The sequence below is a fragment of the Pimephales promelas genome, chromosome 13 (genome assembly GCF_988280905.1).
Source record: "Pimephales promelas chromosome 13, fPimPro1.hap1.1, whole genome shotgun sequence".
NCBI classification, from domain to species: domain Eukaryota; kingdom Metazoa; phylum Chordata; class Actinopteri; order Cypriniformes; family Leuciscidae; genus Pimephales; species Pimephales promelas.
In genome coordinates, this window is record NC_142781.1 from 31,358,362 (window position 1) to 31,383,375 (window position 25,014).

The 25,014-nt window shown below is 35.8% G+C and overlaps 1 protein-coding gene across 2 annotated transcripts in view; it reads right to left on the bottom strand.

The window, feature by feature from the left end:
• The window catches only part of klhl29 (kelch-like family member 29), a 263,285-nt gene that overhangs the window by 217,511 nt on the left and 20,760 nt on the right, over positions 1 to 25,014 (bottom strand). The window contains exons 2-3 of one of the 2 annotated variants that reach the window (XM_089118884.1): positions 23,780 to 23,850; positions 13,641 to 13,794 (exon numbers count right to left, since the gene is read on the bottom strand). The gene's annotated coding sequence lies outside the window, so the exon portion shown is untranslated. The remainder of the gene's footprint in view (positions 1 to 13,640; positions 13,795 to 23,779; positions 23,851 to 25,014) is intronic. The other variant, XM_039648010.2, reaches the window with a different exon arrangement.

A 25,014-nucleotide genomic window follows, 5' to 3' on the forward strand; every position in this document is an offset into this window, starting at 1 on the left:
ACAACTATGTGTTTAGTGGTGTATAAAGACCTTATTCAATGAACCGTTATGTTTTTATTAACTTAGAATGAGACAATTATATCTAGATAACCGCAGAAACCCCCTTCTATGAAGGTCGACATGTTTCTACCGTAGCCGACAGCGAACACACAGCGCTACAGAGCGCGTTTCGTCACTACCTTGAAAGAGAAGCAGCAGAAAGATAGAAGCTAGCCATAGACACTGCGAGTAGTGACTTTTCCCTTGTCAGTGGTGTAAAATATGTAGTTGGATTGTTTTATGTAACTTAGTTCTTCTTCCTCGCTGTGTTATGACTTTGACAAGCAGCTGATTAGTATTATTGACCGTAAAGTCACCAATGACAAGTCGATCTTGAAAGTTGATCGCAAAGTGTTTTTAAAACCAGAGAAAAAAAACTATATTTTTGTTCATTATTATTTATTAATTTGTGTGTAGTAAATGGTGTCTAAGGGATGCGGAGGCAATCACGCCATTTTTGCTCATGCGGACACGTTGAGTATAAACAAGGCTTTTTTTTTTTAAATTTAAGTATATGTTAACCAGCTTATACATATACTGTACATATATACATATAAATATTAAAGTACTATTGTATTAGCATATGACACAAAATCTTACCACGGTACCGCCAAAGGATCAGAAATCTCAAGGATGCAATCAAATATTGAAGACTAGGATGGACACAAGACTTAAGAATCATCCATTTAAAAAAAACATATTGATAGACCAATAACTAAGGTCCTGACATAACGCTTCCTCTAAATTGTTCTGTGTAAAAAAAAAAAAAAAAAAGAGCATTTCAGAGAGCTTTAAATGGTTAACCTCTCTCCTCTGCGATGCTGTACTGATGACCGATTTGAAGCATACAGATTTCCGACAGTTTATCAGAAGCAAGGCTGGATTATTCCTGCAAAACTCAACACTTATTGAGGGAGATATTGATGAAGATATTGCTCGGCTCAATCAGGCGACAGGCAGTACCAAAGCCCATCGTCCTTCATTCACATGCGTAGCCGTTGTATAAACGTCTTTCTGAATGAAAAGTGAACTACAAACTGCTGGACTCAACCACTACACCATCTCAACTCCTCAGAATCAGCGTTAGCTTCCCTAAAAAGGGTAGGGGGAATTTCTCGTCTCCACTCTCTCTCTCTCTCACGCCATGAAAGGTTAAAAAGGGCCGAGACAAGTTCATAAAAAAATTAGAAGACCTATAAGATTAAAAGAAGAGAAGAGAGGCGGCTGGAAGATCGCCCGGAGCGAGTTCGCCCTACAGACTTACATCAAGAAGACTCAATCTTTCAGGGGGAAATTAGACCTGGACTAAAAAGAGTCTGGCCCACTCCTTCACAAGTGTCATGAATTGATTCAAAGACAACAGCATGTTCCAGCCTCACTTCATTTAGACCCTGGATGAAAAAGGATACATGACGATGAACGGCAACCTCGGTCTCGTTTTCCCCAGGCGGCTGGATACGGATTGATGGAACGGCGGCCGCAAAAACAAGGATGGACTGCGGCTCTGCTCACTTGAGTGGATGGAATTAAATTACCTAAGCATCATATGGGTGATGTTTGCATTTAAGAAGTTTTATGGGCACAAATGAGCAATCACGGGAGCCACTACTTCCTGTAAATCCGTGTCATGACAGGAAGTAGTAACACTACTGATATATGTTCAGTGCACGATGACACTGTAAGCCAAAAAATTAAAAAAGCAAAGCGCAAATATAACGCTGTACGTAAAAAGTATTAATCATTGTCAGTTCATTGTCTGTTGCTCATTGTTAGTTTACTAGTTAGTTGTGTAAACAAGTTTATTGGAAAGTGTTACCAATATTTGTATAATGGATTAACAGTTTACACTTAAGTTGGCACTTAAAACGTAAAATAAAATTATATATATATTTTAATTAAATCAAATTAAATGAATTAAATCATTTTGCATTATCTGCTTACAATTAAACTTAATGTTATTATTATATTTATAATAATATAATGTGATATACACTCCAAATGATTTTCGAAGTTGTAAATAAAACAAAAATGGTTGGAGAACGTCTTACAAGAAAATTCTAATTCAGTCTTTCTACTTCAAAATTTCATGTTTAATTCAAAGTGTTATTAGCCAATTTAGCTACAAATAAACGATACACTTGCCTTATAAAAAGTTTTGTACTCTAATCTTGTACTAGTATACTTAACAAGAAACCTGACAAGAATCTACAATTCATTATGAGAGGATAAGTGAATTAGCTAAATAATCTCATTTTATGAATCTCTCTAAAACTATGAAAAGAGGTGTGTGGCAATGTAAACACATTCACACAGCAGACAGAGTATTCACTGATATTAATGTACCTGAACCGTAAGAATATAATGCTGGATGGTTTTACTGTCAGTCCCGTCCGGCCCTCATAATAGCAGTTGAGTTTGACAGCATCAGGCTCATAAACATCTATCATCACAAACAAGTGGCAAACATCTTTCTTACAGTGCCAACTTATTGCTTTCCATCATTCTGGTCAAATCAACATGGATGTCTCTACTAACCTTTCAGCTAAAATATTATATACGTTTCCCCATCCAATCAAATTCCATTTCCAATGCCTACATTTCACTTGACTCCTCTACTCAAGTAACTTATCATGATACTCCCAGTTCTTGGATCATTTTGACCAATTTGTTAAGAATCACTCTGGACGAATCACTGAATCAGTAAGTTGTTAACTTGACTCACTCGGATCGAATCACTGAATCAATAAATTGTTAACTTGAGACTTACTCAGATCAAATAACTGAATCAGTAAATTGTTAACTGGAGACTCACTCTGACCGAATCACTGAATCAGTAAGTTGTAAACTTGAGACTCACTCTGACCGAATCACTGAATCAGTAAATTGTTAACTTGAGACTCACTCGGATCAAATCACTGAATCAGTACATTGTTAACTTGAGACTCACTCTGACTGAATCAGTAAGTTGTTAACTTGTTGTTAACAGTTCAATTCACAAATGAATCATTCAATGTGTTTTGAGAACCAGTTGCAGCTGATTCATTGATAAGAACCATCTCAAATGAATGATTCGTTCATGACAAGTCCATTATTACTCTAAGAAAAAAGTTTGTTTTCATTATCTGCTTCTGAATGAACTTTTCAGCTGAAATAGCTAAGGAAAAAGCATTAATCAATAACATATTAAAATATTAACATGTTTCTATCCAATTAAATCCTAATACATAAATAATAACAAAGTTTTGGTCTAATTGTATTATGCTTTAAAAAAAACAAACAAAAAAAACACTAAATTGCATCACAGACTATTGTTTCATTATGACATTTAGCAATTCTCAGCACGACAAAATTGTAGCTGTGTTGCTGCATATACAGCATTATTTGACCTGCCTCCATAACGTTCCTCCCTCCGATTGAATCAATAATGAACTCTAACGTGTTTGGCTGGAATGAGAAAAGCTCCTCTCAGAGTCTATGCTCTCCCCGTGATCGATAATTACGTCCCCAAAGGGTGTAAGATCTCAGACTCGAGTGTCACACACACACGGCTTCACGCATCGGTTTGATCTCGCAATGAGGGTACCGTGTGTTTCTATTAGCCCGCCTTGTCCTGATCTTATCCTACACCTACCCTGATGGGTATAATCACCTTTAAGAGCGATTAGCCGTTGAGCTCAGACTCGGAACGCACTGAAATCTTCTGCTCGACGGAAAGATACGCTTCCCTCCAGGTAATCCTCCTGCCTCAGAGAGAGAGACGCGAACAAACTGAGACGGATCATAGTGAAATATGAGTCATTACTCAAAGAAAATAATCAGAGCCACTTTCATCCAACCAAATATGCTTCCTGTGTGAAGTCGCATGAAACATTACCTGTAAAAATGATGAAAACTCATTATCTGACACAAATTCCGTAGGTTTCTCACACAAAGTTATCATATGGCTTTGCGTGAGAAACCTAGTTGTTGGTGGGGGGGGGGGGGATCTAATAGTGATTTTTCTAATAATACCCGATTGCAAAAAATGAAATACAAAACACAAAAGCTCAAAGTTTGCTATGTTTGTTTATAGGGCTGCGCAATTTGGCCCAAAACTTAGTAATTATCAGGGAGAAGGTTTAGGTTACCTTATTTCCAGACAAATCGAGCCAGTAAATCATTCGTTCCAACTAGCATCACTTTGATGAACAAGAAGTTACCTGTTGGACTGCACTTTACATAGCACTATTTAGCACTTTAATAGCACTAATAGCACTTTGATTAGGTTTCTTTGAGTCTTCTGTCCTGATGCTGTGTATGTGTAGGGGTGTAGGGAATGTTGTATTCTGTCATGTAAAACTGTCTTTGTATAAATGTATCAGACATACTGTAGGTGCAGAACAATTATCCGTTAGCATAAATAAACTTAAACTTATATATTGTACATTAAAAAAATGAAATAATGTGAAATTGTTTAATATTTGAATATTTATTTTTCACATTTTTATGTGTAATAGTAATAATAACTATTATAGTTAAAAACTAGTAGTATTTAAAGTAAAATTACAGTTAAAATGATAATATTATAACAATAGTATTTTATAATAATTAATAAGAACTAGTAGTAGTTGTATTAATAGTACTATTATAATTTTATTATTAATAATAGAAGTGTTAATATTAATACTTAAAATATTGAAATATTAAACGATTTTGCATTTAAGTATTTAAGAAAACTATAATAATAATTTTACTGTACAGTAGAATTGAATTTCTTTATTTGCGACCGTAAAATCGTCAATCCAATGGCCAGTATAACCTGCAATATGTATTATTTATTGATTTTTTTCGAGTAAACAATCTCACTCTACACAGCCAATCACAAACAAGATTTGTTCGTCAAGCAAAGTCTCATCTAGAAAACGCTTGGTTCTGCTAAACTGTAAGCCAGGAAGTCATATGTTTTTAATTGAACCAATAGATGATAAAGCGTTATGATCCATAATCGGTATAAATAGATGACGCTATTTTGTTTCCACTAGGAATGACAGCGTCGCTGCAAAAGCACTGATTGGTGAACTCAACTGGCATTGTCAGAAAGAAAACAAACTACCCAGTGTGTGTACACACACATGCATATGAATGAAGCAGCCACCCTCGCAAAAATTCTTTGTCAATCTCAGTTTACGAGGCTGCGAGCCACCGGAGGAGGAGGGAGGCGAAAGACACAGTCGACAAAATTTCGATGTACAATCTGTTCGCCGGGAGGCGGAATCATGAAGAGAAATTTGCCTCTCAAATCCTGCCTCTGAGCGCACATGTCAATGCCATCCGAGCTGATTGCTTGGCTTTCACATTTGAATAGAATGAAGTGCTATGAAAACCAAGCGTGCTTGGCGCAGATGGTGCTTGGAAGCTGAAAGACCCCCTGAAAAAAATGAAACTGCAGATAAGAATAGACAAAAAAAAAGCGCTCTTACAAAGTATTTAAGAGGTGTGGGTTTGCAAAAGAGCCCTTATATGGCGCAGATACTGAAAGAAAGCCAAGCTAACCTTCTTTATGTGTTTGTCCATGAGCAATTATTGTGCTCCGGAGTACCCTTAACTTCTGATGAAACGACTGAAGTTTCACCAATGTGAACTTTGAATAGCCATTAACGGAAAGAAAAAATTCGATGGTCCCTGGAATCTATGCGAAGGCCAAAAGACACAATAGGCCGAGTGAATGAGAAAGAAAGCTGAAAAACCTAGGTTTTTCTTTTTTACTTAAAGGCTTTGTGGTTGAGATGACTTCCCCTTCACATTTCTTAAAGGTGAAGTGTATCATTTCTGCACTATTGCTATCAATAAATGGGTTTTCCAAACCTCCCCAATTTACCATTGGTTCAACGGACAGATAGCCCCGCCCCCGAACTTCAGTCATCCGTTACATGTAACTCACATTTTTGCATATTTAGCAAGTAAAAACATTCACCTTTAAGACCAATGCATGGTTCGTAAATGTGAATTTATCACGTCCATCCTTCGTTTTAATACGCTTCAGAACGGCACAAGTCTCATGTGCCGAAGAGATTGAGGGTCTTTCAGCGCCTGTGTCGGAATGCAGACCTGCAGGAAGCCTCGTCCTCGTGATGTCTTCCACATCTGTCTGGCCACGACCACGGAGATGTGTAGCGCCTGTTGAACCCCAGCGGGAGGGTTTTACAGCCCCCCGGTTCACCTCATGGCCCATTAACGGAGGAAAGCGAGAAATGCAGGCGTGCGTATTCCTGGTCCAAACATTCCTCCACCTCCACTGCTGTGTGCAGAACCCCACAGCTCAGAACTCACATATCTGGGAAAAAAACACTGAGTAGGGCCGTAAACAAGCAGCAGAGAGAAGCTGAACTACTAACGTTTGAGGTCAATAGGATTGAACTTTTTTAAAGAAATTAATACTTGCATTCAGCAAGGATGCATTATGTCACAAAAGATGTACTCTCCTGTTCGAACTCTGGTTCTCAAAATGAACTAATCTTTTTTCGTGTCATTTGGTTCATTCAAAAAACTAAATGAACGGATTGACTCGGGAAAAGATTCGTTCATTTTGATGAACGAGTTCGAACAGGAGAGTCACGAACGCGCATCACAGAACAGAGCAAGGCGACCTTTGATCTTTTAAAACTTCAACTTTGTTTTTGTTTTTTTTAAATGAGCGATCGTTTTGCTTGATAAGACCCTTATTCATCGTCTGGAATCGTTTAAAGTCCTTTGAACAGTTTGCAGTTTGCACTGAAACTGTCTTTTGGACCTTGAACCGTTTGGTTACCAGTAAAGTGCATTATATGGAGAAAAATGCTGGAACGTTTTCACCAAAAACCTTAATTTCTTTTCGACTGAAGAAAGAAAGACATGGACATCTTGGATGACATGGGGGCGAGTAAATTATCAGCAAACCTTTTTTTTAAAGTGAACTGCTCCTTTAATATATATATTTTTTAATTTATTTGTCTCTAATCAGATAAATGTAGCTTTGGTGGGCATAAGAGTTTACAAATCTTACTGTACGATAAATTAATTAATGAATTAATTTTATTATTGCAATAAAAATGGCTGAATTAAATTAACATAACATATATAGTAAATCAATACAACATGCGTTACCCAATTGAACTTCCATGTATTATAAAAGTATCTCATATATACAAAAAGCATCTAATTTCTTTATTTGTAAATTTCTAATTTTATTATTTTATCGGATTAATTCATTCAATTAATCTTCAAATTAATCACATTTACAGTCATTGTGGCAGAAGAGTAAAGCAAAAAATAAATGGCTTCTGCCAAAAATAAATGGCTTGAGAAGTCAATATATTAAACATAAGTCTATCACGAACATAAAAACACATGAAGGTGGTCCTGTACTTCAAGCTTGATTTCCTCTTATGATGAGAAAGAAAATTAAGTTCAGGGGGTATGATTAATTGGGTTGATTGTGTCAAATCTATCACTTTTTTTCAAATTAAATACACTTCATGTGTTAAAGTCATATCATTATACCCCAAAACTGACGGTTTATGTTTCCGGAAGCACGCGAGTGCGTCTGAACAGATGAAGCCGATCTCTTCCAACTCTGACCCACTTCAGTTTCAGCCAGATCTGCCGTTGCCAGCGGCAATTAAGAAAAATGACAACCATCACATCCTCTTCTGCTGACAGAAATATCCAAGACTTGTCCCCAATAGGGAAACATATTGATTTGAACAACTGAAATAAAACAAAGCGCTTTTCAAAATGGGTACAGGGGGAAATAAAGTGAAAAGAAAAATCCATACGGGTCAAGAAGATATGAAGGATATAAGGACACAAAGGATTCCTACATGTGAGAGGATTTCAGAGCAGGATTCAATACCAGTTTAGCTTTATCAACAACATGTTGATTATCACAGAAAATATATTTTTCCATCTTTTTTTTAAATTGCAGTTAGACTCTTACAATAAAAGTAAACTGGGATAGCAAAGGGACTAAAATTCAGTATGTGAAGCTTGTATTTATGCATCAAATATAACAACACAGAAGATGAATAAGCAATTCCATCATAATAGTCTCACTAATTTATTTGTGTGTTGCCCTGTGTACATCCATTTGAAATGTAGTGCTGTAAACACTTTTTTTTTTTTTTTTGCTTTTTATAAAATGAGATGTTTGTAAATATTCCTTTATTGGGTCAATGTAATGGATCAATGAAGTTTTTCAAAGCTATGCAATAGATGGAGGATGGAGAGATGGATGGATGGATGGATGGATGGATGGATGGATGGATGGAAGGAAAGTTAATGATGGATGGATGGATGGATGGATGGATGGATGGATGGATGGAAGGAAAGTTAATGATGGATGGATGGATGGATGGATGATGGTTGGATGGATGGATGGATGGATGGATGATGGTTGGATGGATGGATGGATGGATGGATGGATGGATGGATGGATGGAAAGTTAATGATGGATGGATGGATGGATGGAAGGAAAGTTAATGATGGATGGATGGATGGATGGATGATGGTTGGATGGATGGATGGATGGATGGATGAATAGATGGACAGTGATGGATGGATGGATGGGACAGAAATATAGATGATGGATGGATGAATATATGGACAGTTAATGATGGATTGATGGATGAGACAGATAGTGATGGAGTGATGATGGATGGATGGATGGATGGGACAGTTAGTGATGGAGTGATGCATGGATGGATGAGACAGTTAGTGATGGATGGATGGATGAGACGGCTAGTGATGGAGTGACGGATGGATCGGGTATACCTGGGGCTCTGATTTGATAGATATTTACCCATTAAAACAGAAGGTGTTATTCCTGTCTTCTCTCCACACACACATTTGACTTTTCCTGTAGTATATTTCCATCGAGGGTGGTGTCGTGGAGGTCAAGGCAGAAGGTCAGCCATAGTGCAAACTTCTTGAGATTGTGGGCCTAACTTGAGAGCTGTTATAAGTGGCACAGTGCAGCATTCAGGCTATGCTGTTAACTTGCCAAAAATTCGGATCATTCCTGTTTGATTGTTCTCACTTGCCAGCCCTGGGATTCAAACCACGGGTATGTTTGGAATGACATACTACCATCGCACTAGAACTATTTTTGCCACACACATTACAGTATGTCACCCTAATATAGTATTAGCATTTTCTGCATGCATAAAATAACAGTGTGACCTTCAAAAATTTGCCAAAATGCACATTACAAACCAGAGGTATATATTTCACACTGCAATCAGGGACGTGTAAATCTACACAATTTAAAACAAAAGAAAAAAGAAACCTAGTTAGTATTTCACTAGTTTGGACTTTTGTTAAGAGATGTTCTTGGGTTTAAAAGAGTGCAACAGAACGAGACTGAGTGAGATTACGAAATCTTTAAAGGTGAATTAGCATATTTAGCAAACGGCCCTTTTGTGCCCCAGCTCACACATCACAAACAAACACAGCTCTTACGGGTGTTTGTGAAGGCAAGTCTCAGGCTACTTTCAATAAAAGCGGTGTTGCTATGTGTCTTGAATAAGGTAAGCAGCTGAGTAGGCTATCACTGCGTAGCGTGAACGTGAGTGTCTCGCTTATAATAAACCCATCCAGCGTATCTGGCCTGGGCGCAGTTTTGACATGATGTTACACAACTATTTGAGGCTGTTCACAAAGGTCTAATTGCAGCGTAATTTGGCTTGCACCCCTGTACCCGAATCTGAATTTAGTCAGTCATGGTCCCACAGAATCTAAACACCCTCAGGCTCCACCTCCTACAGTAGACACGCCCCAAACTCACTAAAAATAACTTAAAATAAATCAATACAAATTAAAATAAAAAATTATTTCTATACAAAATTACATATTTTTCTTTAAAAAATGTATACAAAAATAAATAAATAAATAAAAAAAAAATATATATATATATATATATATATATATATATATAATAAACCCCAGCTGGATATTATATATATATATATATATATATATATATATATAATAAACCCCAGCTGGATATAATATATATATATATATATATATATATATATATATATATATATAAGAAATTATACAAAACAAATAATTCATATGTTTTTTTTTTAAATAAATCAAGAATGTAAAACTTAACATCACTAATTGGTTTCTGATGATCATTTGGAAATCATAATCATCATAACCCCCAAGCAACGTGCTGATTTTCAAAAGCGATATTTAACGCCTCCTCCTTGATTAATTATCTGATTGGACAGCCAAATGTTTAAAGATGAACGGTGAACTACTGTACAAATTTTATATAATGAGCGAGTCCACCATGAATCCATTTTCCAAACAGTGTTTTTGTCTTATCGTGAATAACTACGGTACATCTATATTAAGTGTTTATATTCAGACTATTTTTAGTCAGACATAGACATGACTCGTCATAGACATAAACAAAGGCTACAATATTCCTCCACAAGACGCATGCAGTTTTTCGCTAAATCGTGAAAAGTGACATGACCGATATGCATTTCCAAAGTAATAACTGTGATGTTTCGTTCACATAAAATTAGCATGCAATACAAAGTTTGCAGTACACTTACATTCTGAAAATATCATACTATTCCGTCTATCGTGCTATCTATCAACCCCAACAGAACAGTCAAATACACACACACACACACACAAGCCCTCTAGACTGCATTATCAGTGAGCGTTCACCCTACCTGCTCCTTTTCTACATTCCCTATTCAGTCTGTTACATTGACTGATGGCTGGTGCATCTGTATTACAGACCTGAGGAGAGACACGGCTATTGACATCAACACTGAGCCAATAAAAACACAGAATCAGGTTAAGGGAAATCTCATAAACTCTGTGCCTCAGCTGAAGGTCAACAATGGTGTATCTTAAGGAGATGAAGCTTGATTGTCTGAAAACGGGAGCTCAATGCTGTACGTATCGTCGTCTTCATACACAACTCCATCATGCTGTACTCAAAGGGCAGATTTTTATAAAAGCGCAGCAATTCCTCTAATGGCTTTTATGGGAAGGCAGACGGGGCGGGTCTGAAGATCTACTGAGGCCCACATCTTTAGATTGAATAAGGTCAGGCTTAAAACACCCAAGAGGAAAAGAGCGATGATATTTACGAAGAAGTTGCGCTTTGACGTGTGACATCTGTGCACTGATCTTCTGCTATTATGTGATTTAGATGCCGGGAGATATATGAAGATGAAGATGCTTTTTGAACCATGCTAGCAAACAGTAGAGGCACTGTCCAGAATTAACATAAAATATTTTTGAGACATAAAAGTCATTAGACTATTCTATTATTTACAGAAACCGGTCAAAAGTTTGGAAACATTTATATCATAGCTGTCAAGTTTTGCATTTAAAAATAAGGGAAATTTTCCAGCGCCCACCGCGAACAGTCCCACCACCCCAACCAAGCTCCAGTATCCCTTACATTTTAAGACAGGTGTTATAGCTTAACACACACACACACACACACACACACACATATATATATATATATATATATATATGAAGAGTTCAGATGCAAAAGCCTCTAAGTGCCATTTGAAATTTTCTTCTAGAATGATCATTTTTATCAAGCTTGTATATTTAAGTTCAGTGATTTCACTTAAATGACAATGATAATTACCTATTAATTGTTATTTAAGTGAAATTACTGAACTTAAATATACAAGTTTGATAAAAATCATCATTAAAGAAGAAAATTTCAAATGGCATTTAGAGGCTTTTGCATCTGAACTCTTCATATATATATATATATATATATATATATATATATATATGTATGTATGTATATGGTATATATGAGGGTAGCCTTTATATAAAGAGCATTTATTTAAAGGTTTATTTGCTTATTTTCTTTTCATTTAACATTGCTTGTCTTTACATTTACATTCTATTTTCATTCCACATTCTTTTCATTTCATATTGCTTTTCTTTTAAAGTTTTTCTTTTCATTTCACATAACTTTATGTTATTAAAGTTTATGTTATTAAAGTTATTGCAGTCTTTGCATTCTTTAAGACTGTTTAGGAAGGAGTGTATTTGTGTATTTACATCTCTACTGTATGTGTTGTCTAGCGTCATACTATTCTCGGCAACAATCTTTCGTACCATGCTAAACACCATTTCTCGTGCTAACACATCATCCCTTCCCCTGTGTGAGATGTAAAAGTCGCAGTTACAAAACGCGTGACTGTCCTACTCCTCTTTGTTTCCCCCGCGTTGTCACCATAGAGTTGTCACTCATCATCTGACCTCGCGACAACTATCACCTCACCTAAAATACTAATACGGGAGGACGGCGGGAAAGAAGGGTAAAATACGGGAGTTTCCCGGCCAAAACGGGATACTTGACAGGTATGATTTATATATATATATATATATATATATATATTTTTTTTTTTTTATGAAGTCTGTTATGCTCACCACAGGCAGCATTTACTTCTTCACAATTATTTTCTATTTTATTGAATTTGTTATTTATTTTAAAAAAAAAATGTATTCCTGTGATTTCAAAGACAGCGTGAAACGGTCGAAAACCCGTGATGTGTGAAATGGCGTCTGTTCGGGTTGGACTCGGGTCTAATTTTATCGGGTCTGTCTCGGGTCGGGTTTTTCTTAAAAAAAAATAATAATAATAATTTATGCCCGTCAGGTTCAGGTAAGTAGTGATTCGGTTTGATTCGGGTCGGGTACAGTTTTTAGGACCCGATAAGACCTCTAATTCAGAGTACAACAGCAAACACTGTTTAATTGAAGTGCATATAGAAATCTGGCATCCGATTGAACGAAGTTAAACTGAGAGAGCGTGCGTTCACAGTAACGTTCATCAGGTAGTAATACAGTACGTTCAGTTCACGTTTGCCCAAAATATGAACGAGTTCATGAACTATCACTATCACTAACACTGTGCCCGCCTATATTCTTCATTGGCTGCCGTGAACGACGTCTACTTTGACCCCCAAACACTGTAGATGTAGCTGAGACTGGAAGAGTTTGATTTGTGTGTCGACAAGACGCTGCGAAAGCAAATCCACTTCGCATCCACCGCAAAGAATGAAGAATATGGCTTGAATTGATACAGTAAAACTGATGCCATCGTTACATCATAATTGCTGAGGAAACATCTGGAGCTGAAATTCAGACACGCACTATAAGCAGTCGACCAATCACAACAGACTGGGCCAGCTGACCAATCAGAGCAGAGTTAGCTCTGAGAAAGGAGGGGGTTGAATCTTTCTCAAACTTTTTCAGACACTGTGAGAAAAGAGCCGATGCTGCAGTGCAACTAGCCTTTAAGAGAGTAATGGCCTCCATGTTGACTAAAAATGGCCATGAACTGCACACCTTTAAAGGAAGCAATATCCATAGACATGGCACAAGGTCAGATATAGATTCTCAAACATATCTCCACCTATAGAGCGCTCAGCATCTGTTCAGCACATGTCTATAAATCTCACTGGAATCCCTTTAATGGCACCACAAACCCAGCTAATGGATGTCGTGCTGGGGTGAAAAACACTAACAAGAACCATCAAAACTAACATGAAGGCTAACCTCTCAACCTTCTGTCATACCTTAGATGTCCTGGGGTTTTTCTGAGAAGCCCTTCAGAGCGTCACACCACATCCCATAAACCACTTCATCAGCACCACGTCCGAATAACGTCTGTTCTGGGATCATTCACAGCTTTAAGGTCGACAGGATCCCAAGAGAAGCAAACGGCTGGATCTGTATGTCCATCAAAATGCACATTTAGTATATAAATGCACATGAATTGTAAATCCAGGAGTGTGAGTCTCATTGGTGGTGCTTTCCTAGACCTATTACAGTCTGATCTTTCCACTGTGTGTTTTGAAGGTGCTTTTGTGGCTCATTCATGATTTCTCACACCCAAGCCCTCGGTTACGCTACAGGACAGGTAATACAACCCAGTGGTGGACCATGCATTTCACACCTAGGCCTTCTGTCCTACCTGAATTAAAGAGTAACTAAACACTAAACCAACTTTTTTTAGTTAATGATCTGTAAGAATGGATCTTTATTAATACCAGTCATTGATTCGAGTAACTTTTTTGACATTTGTTTATAAAGTGTTTTATTTCTACAATATATGGTGTAAAAACATCTTAGTGCTGCCCTCTTTAGGTCGAACGGTGGCTACTGCAGTTGAATTTTCCTATTGGATGTTCCGCACTTCGTGACATACCCAGGTTTCAGCTCACCACGCGAAATCTTGTGTTGTCAAAACCACTGTAGGGAGTCAGGAATTGGAATGTGAGTATTGAAAACGATCAGGATAGAGTGTTTTAGCATCTATTTCGTCCCCTCTATCTCCGCTGGGGTCTGCCCACTTTTTTAGCATTTTCAAATATTGCCAATGGGTGGAGTCAGGCTCTGACCAGGGGTTTAGTTACCCTTTAATAACTTTTAATAGTGTATCAGTGCAAAGACTCTCTCTATAATTGTCGTTTTTATTTTGCACCGGTAGTTATTGGATTAATGCGGTGAGTTCGGGAAAGGTCGGTACAGAGAAACGAGCGCGTGAGTTCGGCTAGTGCGTTTGTACAGTGGTTCTTGCGTTACGAATCCAATTATAAGTTCAGAAACGGACCCTCCCTTATCTTGTCGTTCAAGGGTTACAATAGTCCCTTTTCAGATGCTACAATAGTATGAATGTTTTTAAAAAAATACGTTTTGATCATAAATTTATAAGAAAAATTAAGAAGAATATCATATTCACCATGGGGAAAAAGGCATTATACTCACCTACAGATGAGTATAGATAACTATAGATTATCTTTTACACAAAATCCATCCTTAATACTTTCCTCAAGAAGACTTCAGTTACTGTTGTACAGGTTCTAACTGCGTTTCAGTTGTGTCTGTCTCGTCATATTTCTAGCATAAGTTTTAATTCGCTTTATGGCTGAGAGTGCCTGCTCGACAGAAGCACACACAGTCACCGCAAAACATGACGATGTGTACAGCTGCCCCATCCTCTCACACAGAGTTCTGAACGAAATCAACAAGATCAGCGGGACTTTTGCATTCAAAATCATTCGTTTCATAACTTGGTCAGTTCTGTTTTTACCCGGAGAGATCGAATAGAGATCCGTTACTCTGCGTTTAGCTAAGGCTGAATAAGGGATTTTTTTCTGCTGGGGGTCGAGGAGGGAAAGAAACTTTAATTTGTGGGTTGAAAAACAATTACATCTACAGGAATATATATTCAGTTTACGCAGTTCGCTACAGATGCGGATACTACCAGTAATAGTAGTACGTGGTCTGTACGCGCATCCAATCAAAGAACGAGAAAATACAGACGTTATTATATGCCAGCTAGATGGCCCCGCTGCAGGCAAAGTGAAATCTGACGGATTATCTGATTGGTTAAAGAAACGGTTTCATTGCCATTCATTTTATACTACAGGGCACTGTCGATTCTGAAGGCCTCCAGGCAGATTTATTTGACCTGGCAACATGTGATGGCTGAAATATGATTGGATACAAGCTCTAACATAAAAACATACTTCTGGAAGCAGCGCAAACAAGAGAAAAGCTATGAAATTAAGAGAATGAACTATTTGGAATAATTTAATATACTCATTCATGGAAAAAAAAATATATTAAAGTGCAAGTCAGTGATTCTGATTGTGTTTAGGCCAGCAGAGAAGGCCTTGCACCACTGATACAACCCGTACCCTCCTTGATAAATGCCATTTTTTCTGTTCTATAATGAAAAATGAAGAGCCCCAAAATTATGAAACGGTGCACTTTGTACGGTAGGCTGCATTCCGCAATAGACCGCACAATAATTCAAGGATTTAGTGCATTTTTCTAATGAATTAATGAAAATGCATTTTGGCGGCCCGACCAGCAATCATATGCATGACATTTTAATTTCTACTTTGCATATAGATAAAACGAACTAAAATCTAATTTGTAGGAATGCCACTGATATTAATCATCATACGCATAATTGTATATTTTTAAAGTAAAGGGCATCCGTTTCAATTTCCTTTTTTTTTTTCAGGAGTGAAAACTAACTACTATAATCATGCCATAAGCCCCAAAGCAGATAAAAAGTAGCAAATCTGTTCTCTTGTAATCAAACATGAACTATTATTGTTATTATAAAATTAGTGTAAACTTACTAATGCTAATAAGTTTTATTATTCACAAAAAAGCATGTATAAAATCGTGTAAAATGAATATAATAATAATACTACATTATTATTACTATTAATACAAATCTGAATTATTTAATATTAATAATATTTTTTATTATTATAAAAAACTACTAATACTAAGAATTGTTATTTTTTTATTGTTCACAAAAAGTTACAATTAATATAAAAATAGTACATTATTATTACTATTATTACAAAATCCAAATAATTTCATTATAAAAATTATTATTATATAATTATTATTATTAAATAGAATAATGCATTTTTTTGTGAAGAAGATTTTTTTTTATTTACAGTACATATTACAACAAGAAAAAGGTAAGTTTTACTCTATGTATAGCTTTAAAGTTGATACTAATTGAATTTTCTGGGGAAATGGACAGATGACTCATATTGTACAAATGAGAGTAACTTTGTCCAATCAAATGCCACCTAGAATACTACTGGTCCCCTAACATTTTACGACATTGTCTTTGCATTCAGAGTGCAACAGCAAACACTGTTTAATTGCAGTGCATTTGCATGCATTTTAACGATAAACTGTTAAAGGGATAGTTCACTTTGAAATTAATTTTTGGTATGTTTTAGCTTACCTCAAGGGCATCCAAGATGTAGGTGTCTTTGTTTCCACAGTAGTTTCAATGTTGATAATTTTAGGTCAAACCATTCTCATCTGTCAGTCATATAATGGAGGTCTATGGTCACCACCTCAAAGAGCATGCACAGAGAAGTCCAAATTAAACATGATTTAATGACTCGAAATGTAAGTACACATTGATGGCCTAGGACACGAAACGAGCGGTTTGTGTGAGAAAACGAACAGTATTTATATCGTTTTTACCTCTTTTAATCACAGCCATGTCCATGTGATCTGAGGGCGAGGGCGCTTCGGTCTGTGCAAGCGCCGGAAGTGATCTTTCATTGTTTACACAGAGATTTCGGAAGCGTTACCTTTCACTGTGAAGATCTAAACATATTTAGATATACAGGAAATTGCAATGGAAGATGATTTCGATACATCAACAGACAACGTTGATTTTTTTTCAACTACGTGAGAGTTGTGTTGTGAGGTGGTGACCATAGACCTCCATTATATGAGTGACAGACAAGAACGGTTTGACCTAAAAATATCAAAATTGAAACTACTGTGGAAACAAAGACACCTATACATCTTGGATGCCCTTAGGGTAAGCCAAAACATACCAAAAATTAATTTCAAAGTGAACCATCCCTTTAAATGGACCAGCAAAGTTGAATGCAGGACACCTAAAAACAGCTTAGCCCCACATGCTGCGATAAACCAGTAAACATCTTTAATCCAAAGTCAAGTCAACAGCTGACAGCCTTGAGTGGCAGTGTGTTGAACTTAAGTAAAAAAAAAATAATATTAGACTGTATTCTGACAGGTTAAATATAGCGGGTGTTTGAGTGACAGGACGAAAGAGGCCAAAAGCAAGACAGATTGACTGGCAGAGTAAGAGGGCACCAGGGCCTTCAGAGATGTTACCTGTCAATGGGCAGCCCCCCCCCCCAAAAGTCTGATGAGCCAAAGATTTGCCTCTTGTTTAGGCTGTTATGACAGGTTAGCTTGTTTATTTGACGCCTCGAGAGTTCTCAAGTTCTCCCTCACATAACGGTATGAGATTGAATTCATTCAGGAGATTTGAAGTGCCTGATTATGTTATTATTGAAATGTGAAAATGCCAAACGGCGGTCCACGTACAGTTCAAATGTCATGATATGTCACAGCCGGTTGAAATGCCTCACTGTGAGCCACTTCAGTTAATAAGATTACATGCCGGCTGAATTAATGAACAACTGAGGGCATAGAAACTGAGAAAATCCATTCTGACGCACGTTTAAACACCCTGAAAACAAGCACTCGCCGTAACCCTTCCCCGCGGCTTGAGCTCAGGTTAGCCGTGTCAAGGCACAGCTCCAGGGATACTGTGTTCCACAGGGGCCGCGATCTTTCGCTCGGTCATCCATTAAACAGGAGATGAAGTGGCCGGCTTAGCCGATCAATGACAGTGCAGGCGACAGTCTCTGAAGTTGGTGAACGCTCTGACATTTGGAGAGGAAACGGGAACGTTCTCCTCGGAGCAACTCGGGGTCAACCCATCCATCAGCTCTGTCCTTCCCCTTCAGTGTGTGCTCTCAATCTGATCCGTTACACACCAGCTCATAAAAACAACATGAACTCAAAGTGGACTGCTTTCATTTCTTAAAGCAACAGTTCACACAAAAACAAACCTTATGGTCATTATTTACTCGTATTCATGTTGTTTCAAACCCAATGGCTATCTTTTTTTTTTTTGCGGGACTCAAAAAGTAGAATAACGGCATACAGGTTTGGAACAAAAATCATTAAAATGTTCATATAATATGTTCCTGATCCTATTGTGAATGATTCATAGGTGCACATTATTCCAAAGAAAAAAAATATAAATATATTATTAGGCCTACTGGATTTTTGTAAAATACATTTTAATAAAATAATTAAAAAAAATAATAATAATAATAATAAAGTAAAATTGTATTACAATAAAGTAAACATTTATTAAAATTAAATAATAAAATAAAAACTATTGAATAAATAATTTTCATAAATAAATACATGTATTACAAAATAAAAAAATATATTTTAAAAATATTTTTTAATATTTTATACAAAATAATTTTATTATAAATTAGGCCGGTCAAACGATTAATCGGGATTAATTTCATCCAAAATAAAAGTTTGTGTTTACATTATATATGTGGGTGCACTGTGTATAATTATTTTATATATAAATACATGCATATGCTTGTATATATTTAAGAAAAAATATTATTTATATATAAATATATATATATATATATATATATATATATTTATGTATAATATACATTATAACTCTATATACAGTATATACATGAAATTCTTAAATACATACAAGCATGTGTGTGTATTTATATATATATATATATATATATATATAAAATAATTATACACAGTGCACCCACAAATATTTTGTAAACATTTTATTACAACTTTTATTTTGGATGCAATTAATCGCGATTAATCATTTGACAGCCCTAAACTTTTTTACAAAATATTATTTTATAGAAAAAAAAATATAGTATATTGTATGTTTACAATATCTTTTATCAGAAAATAATTTGCTCTGCCTCTGAAATAATGCTTCACTGGCATTACTGAATTCTTGTTATTCATAATCCCCAAATATTTTCTATGTATAGTCATACGTCACATTACAAAAAATTAAACGAGTCTCAAATTAGCATTCACAACAAATTGCAATGGTTTTAACATATGCAAACAGAATGAATGCATGAAATGAAGTGCAAGACTTGATTTTATCCTTCTGAATTTGATTGGATCGTGAAAAACATGCTGTGATATCATTAGTTAAAATAATTTGTGCCTTCCTTACATCAATCGACTAGGCCGTTTCAGTGGAGTGAGTCAAATTCATTGTTTTGATATGATAAAAAAAATAATCTTCTTCATGCACTGATGAAACAACAGTATTTAAGAATGTAGATAAGCATTAAATAAATACATCTTATATAGTCTTTTAATCTTTGCCATGGACATTTTTAAATTCCACGCACTGAATCCCACCAACATGCTACACCGTGTCACCATCTGCAACATTCCCTGTAAAGAGCTTGGCACTTGGACGCTTGCCTGGATTTCTGTTTGTACCCCTGTGCTATGTTCAGATGGTGTTTATGCTAAAGCACAGTCCCTAATGGGCCTCAACCCGTACGAAGAGCGCTCCTGAGCGATGGTCTCCGTCTCACGCATTAGGCTCAATGACATGTTATGACCCCTGCTGCGTGCAGGTCCCCGGGGGTGGGGGGGGGGGGGGGGGGGGGGCACCACAGCACACTGATCACCCCGGTCGCGCCGGAGATGTCTTAATCATGCCGAGAGTGGGTAGGGGTGTGTGGACGTGTCAAAACAGCAGTTTTTAGGAATGCAAATGAAGACACGCAAATGAATAATTATGGCTTTGCACTTCGTACAAGCATCTTTAAAGAGACAAGGGACAAGCTATTTCGTGATTATTATCATGCATTTTCACACTTCCTTTCAGCAGGCAACTTCATAACGAAAGCCACGAGCGGCCCGATCGCATGAAATTGCCCTCCCAAGTAATGGATTGAATTTTTGCATGGAAATGACATAAATGAGCCTCAAACTGCAAACCATTTCTGATATGAGTTTTTGAACACAACAGTAGTCAAATTTAGGAGAAATTAAAAGACTCCGAAGGGCTCAAATGATTTTGGTAGTGCAATTTTCCCAATGTTAGTTTAACATTTCACTTTACGCAGGGACAGTCCAATTATGCAGTTCGGGGAGCACTTTAAGAAAATGCGGGGTGACCAGCGGCCAGTGAGTAAAATGACCGATTAAGAGTAATGATACTTGATTTTCATCTCAATGCAGCACAGAAACCAACAATCAAGGCTATGCATCAGACCAGCCTCAGTTTTATAACCCAATTCATCAAAACAAATACACCAGTCAAATGAAAAAGACTCTTTTCACTTTGCAGAATAAAATAGTCAATGTGAATTTGAAGACATGACATGAATGCATCAATATATCAAAATAAATGCATCCAGTTGAAATTTCAAGTTGATATATATATATATATATATATATATGTGTGTGTTTATATAATGTGTGTCAGAAGGAATGTATACTGTATGTATGTTTATATATATATATATATATATATATATATATATATATATTATTCACACAGGGAGACACACACTGTATATATAACTGTATAATATATATAAATATATGAAGAGTTCAGATGCAAAAGCCTCTAAGTGCCATTTGAAATTTTCTTCTAGAATTATCATTTTTATCAAGCTTGTATATTTAAGTTCAGTGATTTCACTTAAATGGCAATGATAATTACCTATTAATTGTTATTTGAGTGAAATTACTGAACTTAATTATACAAGTTTGATAAAAATCATCATTAAAGAAGAAAATTTAAAATGGCATTTAGAGGCTTTTGCATCTGAACTCTTCATATGTATATATATGTTCTGTCAAATGATATTATTAAATTATATATGATCATATATATATATATATATATATATATTATACAGTTATATATATAGTGTGTGTGTGTGTCTCCCTTGTGATTATATACACACACACAGTATATATAACTGTATAATATAAACTGTATGTATATATATAAATAAATATATGTATATATAAGTTCTGTCAAATGATATTATTAAATTATATATGATTATATTTTTATATATATATATATATATATATATATATATATATGTAGTTATATACAGTTATATATATATACCCTTTTCTTTTTTATTATTGCCCTCAACAAATTAAGTAGTTTGACTTCTCAACTGCTGCCTTCACATGCAAATATCTTCTACTTCATATTAAAGAACACAAATTCATTATAAATCAGTAGGAATAAAAAGATTATAATCGGTACATCTATATTAAACAGTACATTCTTGGTGGAATTTACAATTTTTGACGTTATCTCAGATCTTTGCTAAATGAAGTGCACACCGTTTTTTGAATATTCAGCGGATGTCATGTCACTTTCCAGCAATAAGTGGCTTAAAGGTGTAGATTAATTTGTTCGCCTCCAAAGCTGTGTGTTTTACTTTTTTCTTGGCACACAAAAGAATACATTTTGCGTTGTTCTTTAATTTTCATATTTAGAGCAGGGGCTCTAAAGCTACTGGAAGCTCGAGTTTTACTGACTAGTGGCATACATTTAATTATGTTCCTCTTATAAAGCTTCAGAAGATTTGGAATATAGTGTATGAAATTATTTATGGTGCATTTTTAGACCTCAACATCCACAGGAAAGCTATTTGTGTTCCACAGAAGCAGATAAATAATAAATCAATTTTCATTTTAGGTGAACTATCCTTTTAAGACCTCAAACTACAAAACACATGTTGTTACCGAATCTAAAATCCTAAGATAAGGTTGCCACCACGGATTCTGGATTCCTACAGCGCAAATTCTAATTAGCGATTTTGACAAAATCTTGACCACCGGTGGGCAGGGCTTTATCTTCAAACACACGAGACACTGACCACAAACAAAAAAAGCTGCGCCGCTTCACTTGAGCCGGGTCAGAGCCGGTCACTGCGTACCAGTGATCAAAAAGCTCCGCATCCCATTAGCCAGACCTCGCAGTGGGGTAACCCAATTAAATCAATTCCATTTAATCAGAGCGGGACGCATGAGCTGGGGAGGTGTGCTCTTCCTGACAGTCTCGTAGCATGTAATCCCGCCGCTTAATCGCCAGAGCCGTGTCCACGGAGAAACGCTAATAGGAATGTGATGGAATTCCACTAATGATAATCGGGTAACGTTGCAAATTGATCGACCTCTACGATCTGACCTTTGTAAAAGCTCTCTCTTGGATCAAGTTACTTGATTGGATTTGTGCTGTAACATTTTAAAAGTATACAAAAACGTCTATTTAGTGGGACTGTCATATTTTGAAAAAAAAAAAAATCGCTTTGTACAAAAAATGTTATATTTTAAATAAGATTAGCGCTGGGTAATGATTAATTGTGATTAATCGCATTAAAATTAAAGTTTTTATTTTTATATACTATATGTGTGTGTACTGTGTATAATTATTTTGCATATAAATACACACACATGCATGTATAGATTTAAGAAAAAATGTGTATACATAGTGTATACATGCAAATATTTCTTAAATTATATATGCAAACACATGCATGCATATATATACATACACAAACACATGCATGTATATATTAAAGAAAAATGTGTTATTTATATATAAATATATATATAAATATATATACATGCAAATATTTATTAAATAATATATGTGTGTGCTGTGTATAATTATTTTGTATATATAAATACACACATGCATGTAGATATTTAAGAAAAAAAAATATTTATATATTTCTTAAAAATATACATGCATGTTATATGTAAATGTATTTATAATATATATATACAAAATAATTATACACAGTACTATTATATTATATAATTATATATTACAAGACAAACTTCTATTTTGGATGTGATTAATCGTTGCCCAGCACTAAATAAAATTTATTTTCTATTTAAAAACATTTGGTTTTTGAATAAATATAATTTCATGCACAAATCATAATTCATGCAAATTAACAGTTCCAATAATACAAATAAATAATCTTTTTTTTTTTTCAAAATTAAAAATTTTGCCACATACACTTAAAAAGAACTCAAAATGTGTCATCATTCACACTTTCTTTTCCCTAAAACGCTCTGATTCCAGAGTAAATATGAGAAGAAAAAACTAATGGTCCAGACAAGTTCTGTTAATACTAGAGGGAACAAAAACACACCACAGCTGTACACAGTCTGCAATAAATGAGCTAACTGATGTATCTTTCTGACAGGCACGAGGGTGTAAAGATATAAAATAGGATCTTTTGAGATATTGCGGTACCTTTGGTCTGTCCTGGATGATGATGCTCATCACAGACTAATGAGATCTTTGGAGAGTATACTCAGGTGCGCCTGCAAAGACAAAGAGAACTGGATCAGTAAACAGACAGAGAGAGAGAGAGAGAGAAAACTGTAACTGCTGTAAGATTGTGTTAGTCAAAAAACCCTCAACTAAACATTCAAAAACCACAATTTTATCGTAAGCTAATATACAAACTATTGAAACAGGCAAAATGTATTTGTTTTTCATTTTGGAGTACACTAGTGACTAGAATATACACTTCAGTTTGAAAGTTGGATGAGTACGCTTTTTTATTAAACTTTGTAATGTTACAAAAGATTTTTACACAGTTATATTCAAGTTACACAGAATACTAGCAATCACATGAATAAAATTCCATTTTAAAATGGAAAAGTTACCTTAAATTGTAATAATAATAATAATATTTCCCAATATTGCTGTTTTACTGTTATTAAATACATGCAGCCTTGGTGAGCAGAAGAGACCCAGAGTTTGTCTTGTACTGTATATCGCTGCAGCAAAACCTCCTGGATCGAAGTATCTGTCCCAAATAAAATTGCACAGTAATTTTTGGTTGGTTGGCTCTTTTACTTGAACGTTCATAAACCTTCATGAGACTCCAATCTGTCATGATAGGCAGCACACAGGGATTTCTCTGGCTTTCAGTTCAATTCAATTCACTTTTCACAACACAGTTCATCCCAAAGCAGCTTATTAGAAGAGTGCTGTAAAACCTCCATTGAGCAAGTTAAAGGCGACAGTAGAGGAAACAACACGAAGCTGTTTAGGCAGAATGAGTAAAAACCATGAGGAGGATTACTCATTTCATGCCAATTTTCTTATAATATACACTGCAGCATCACCCCTTTTCTCACAGTGTATGATTCAGTATCTGTAAACCCCTCCTTTCCAAGAGCTTACTCTGCTCTGATTGGTCAGATGACCCAGTCTGTTGTGATTGGTCGACTGCTTACAGCGCATGTCCGGCCATTACCATATCTGAATCTCAGCTTGTAAACTATAGAACGTATCAGTTATAACAATGGTGTCGGTTTTACTGTATCAACTCAAGCCATATTCCTCATTCTTTGAGGTGCATGCGAAGTGGATTTGCTTTCGCAGCGTCTTGTCGACACACAAATCAAACTCTTCCAGTCTCAGCTACATCTACAGTGTTTGAGGGTCAAAGTAGAAGTCGTTCACGGCAGCCAATG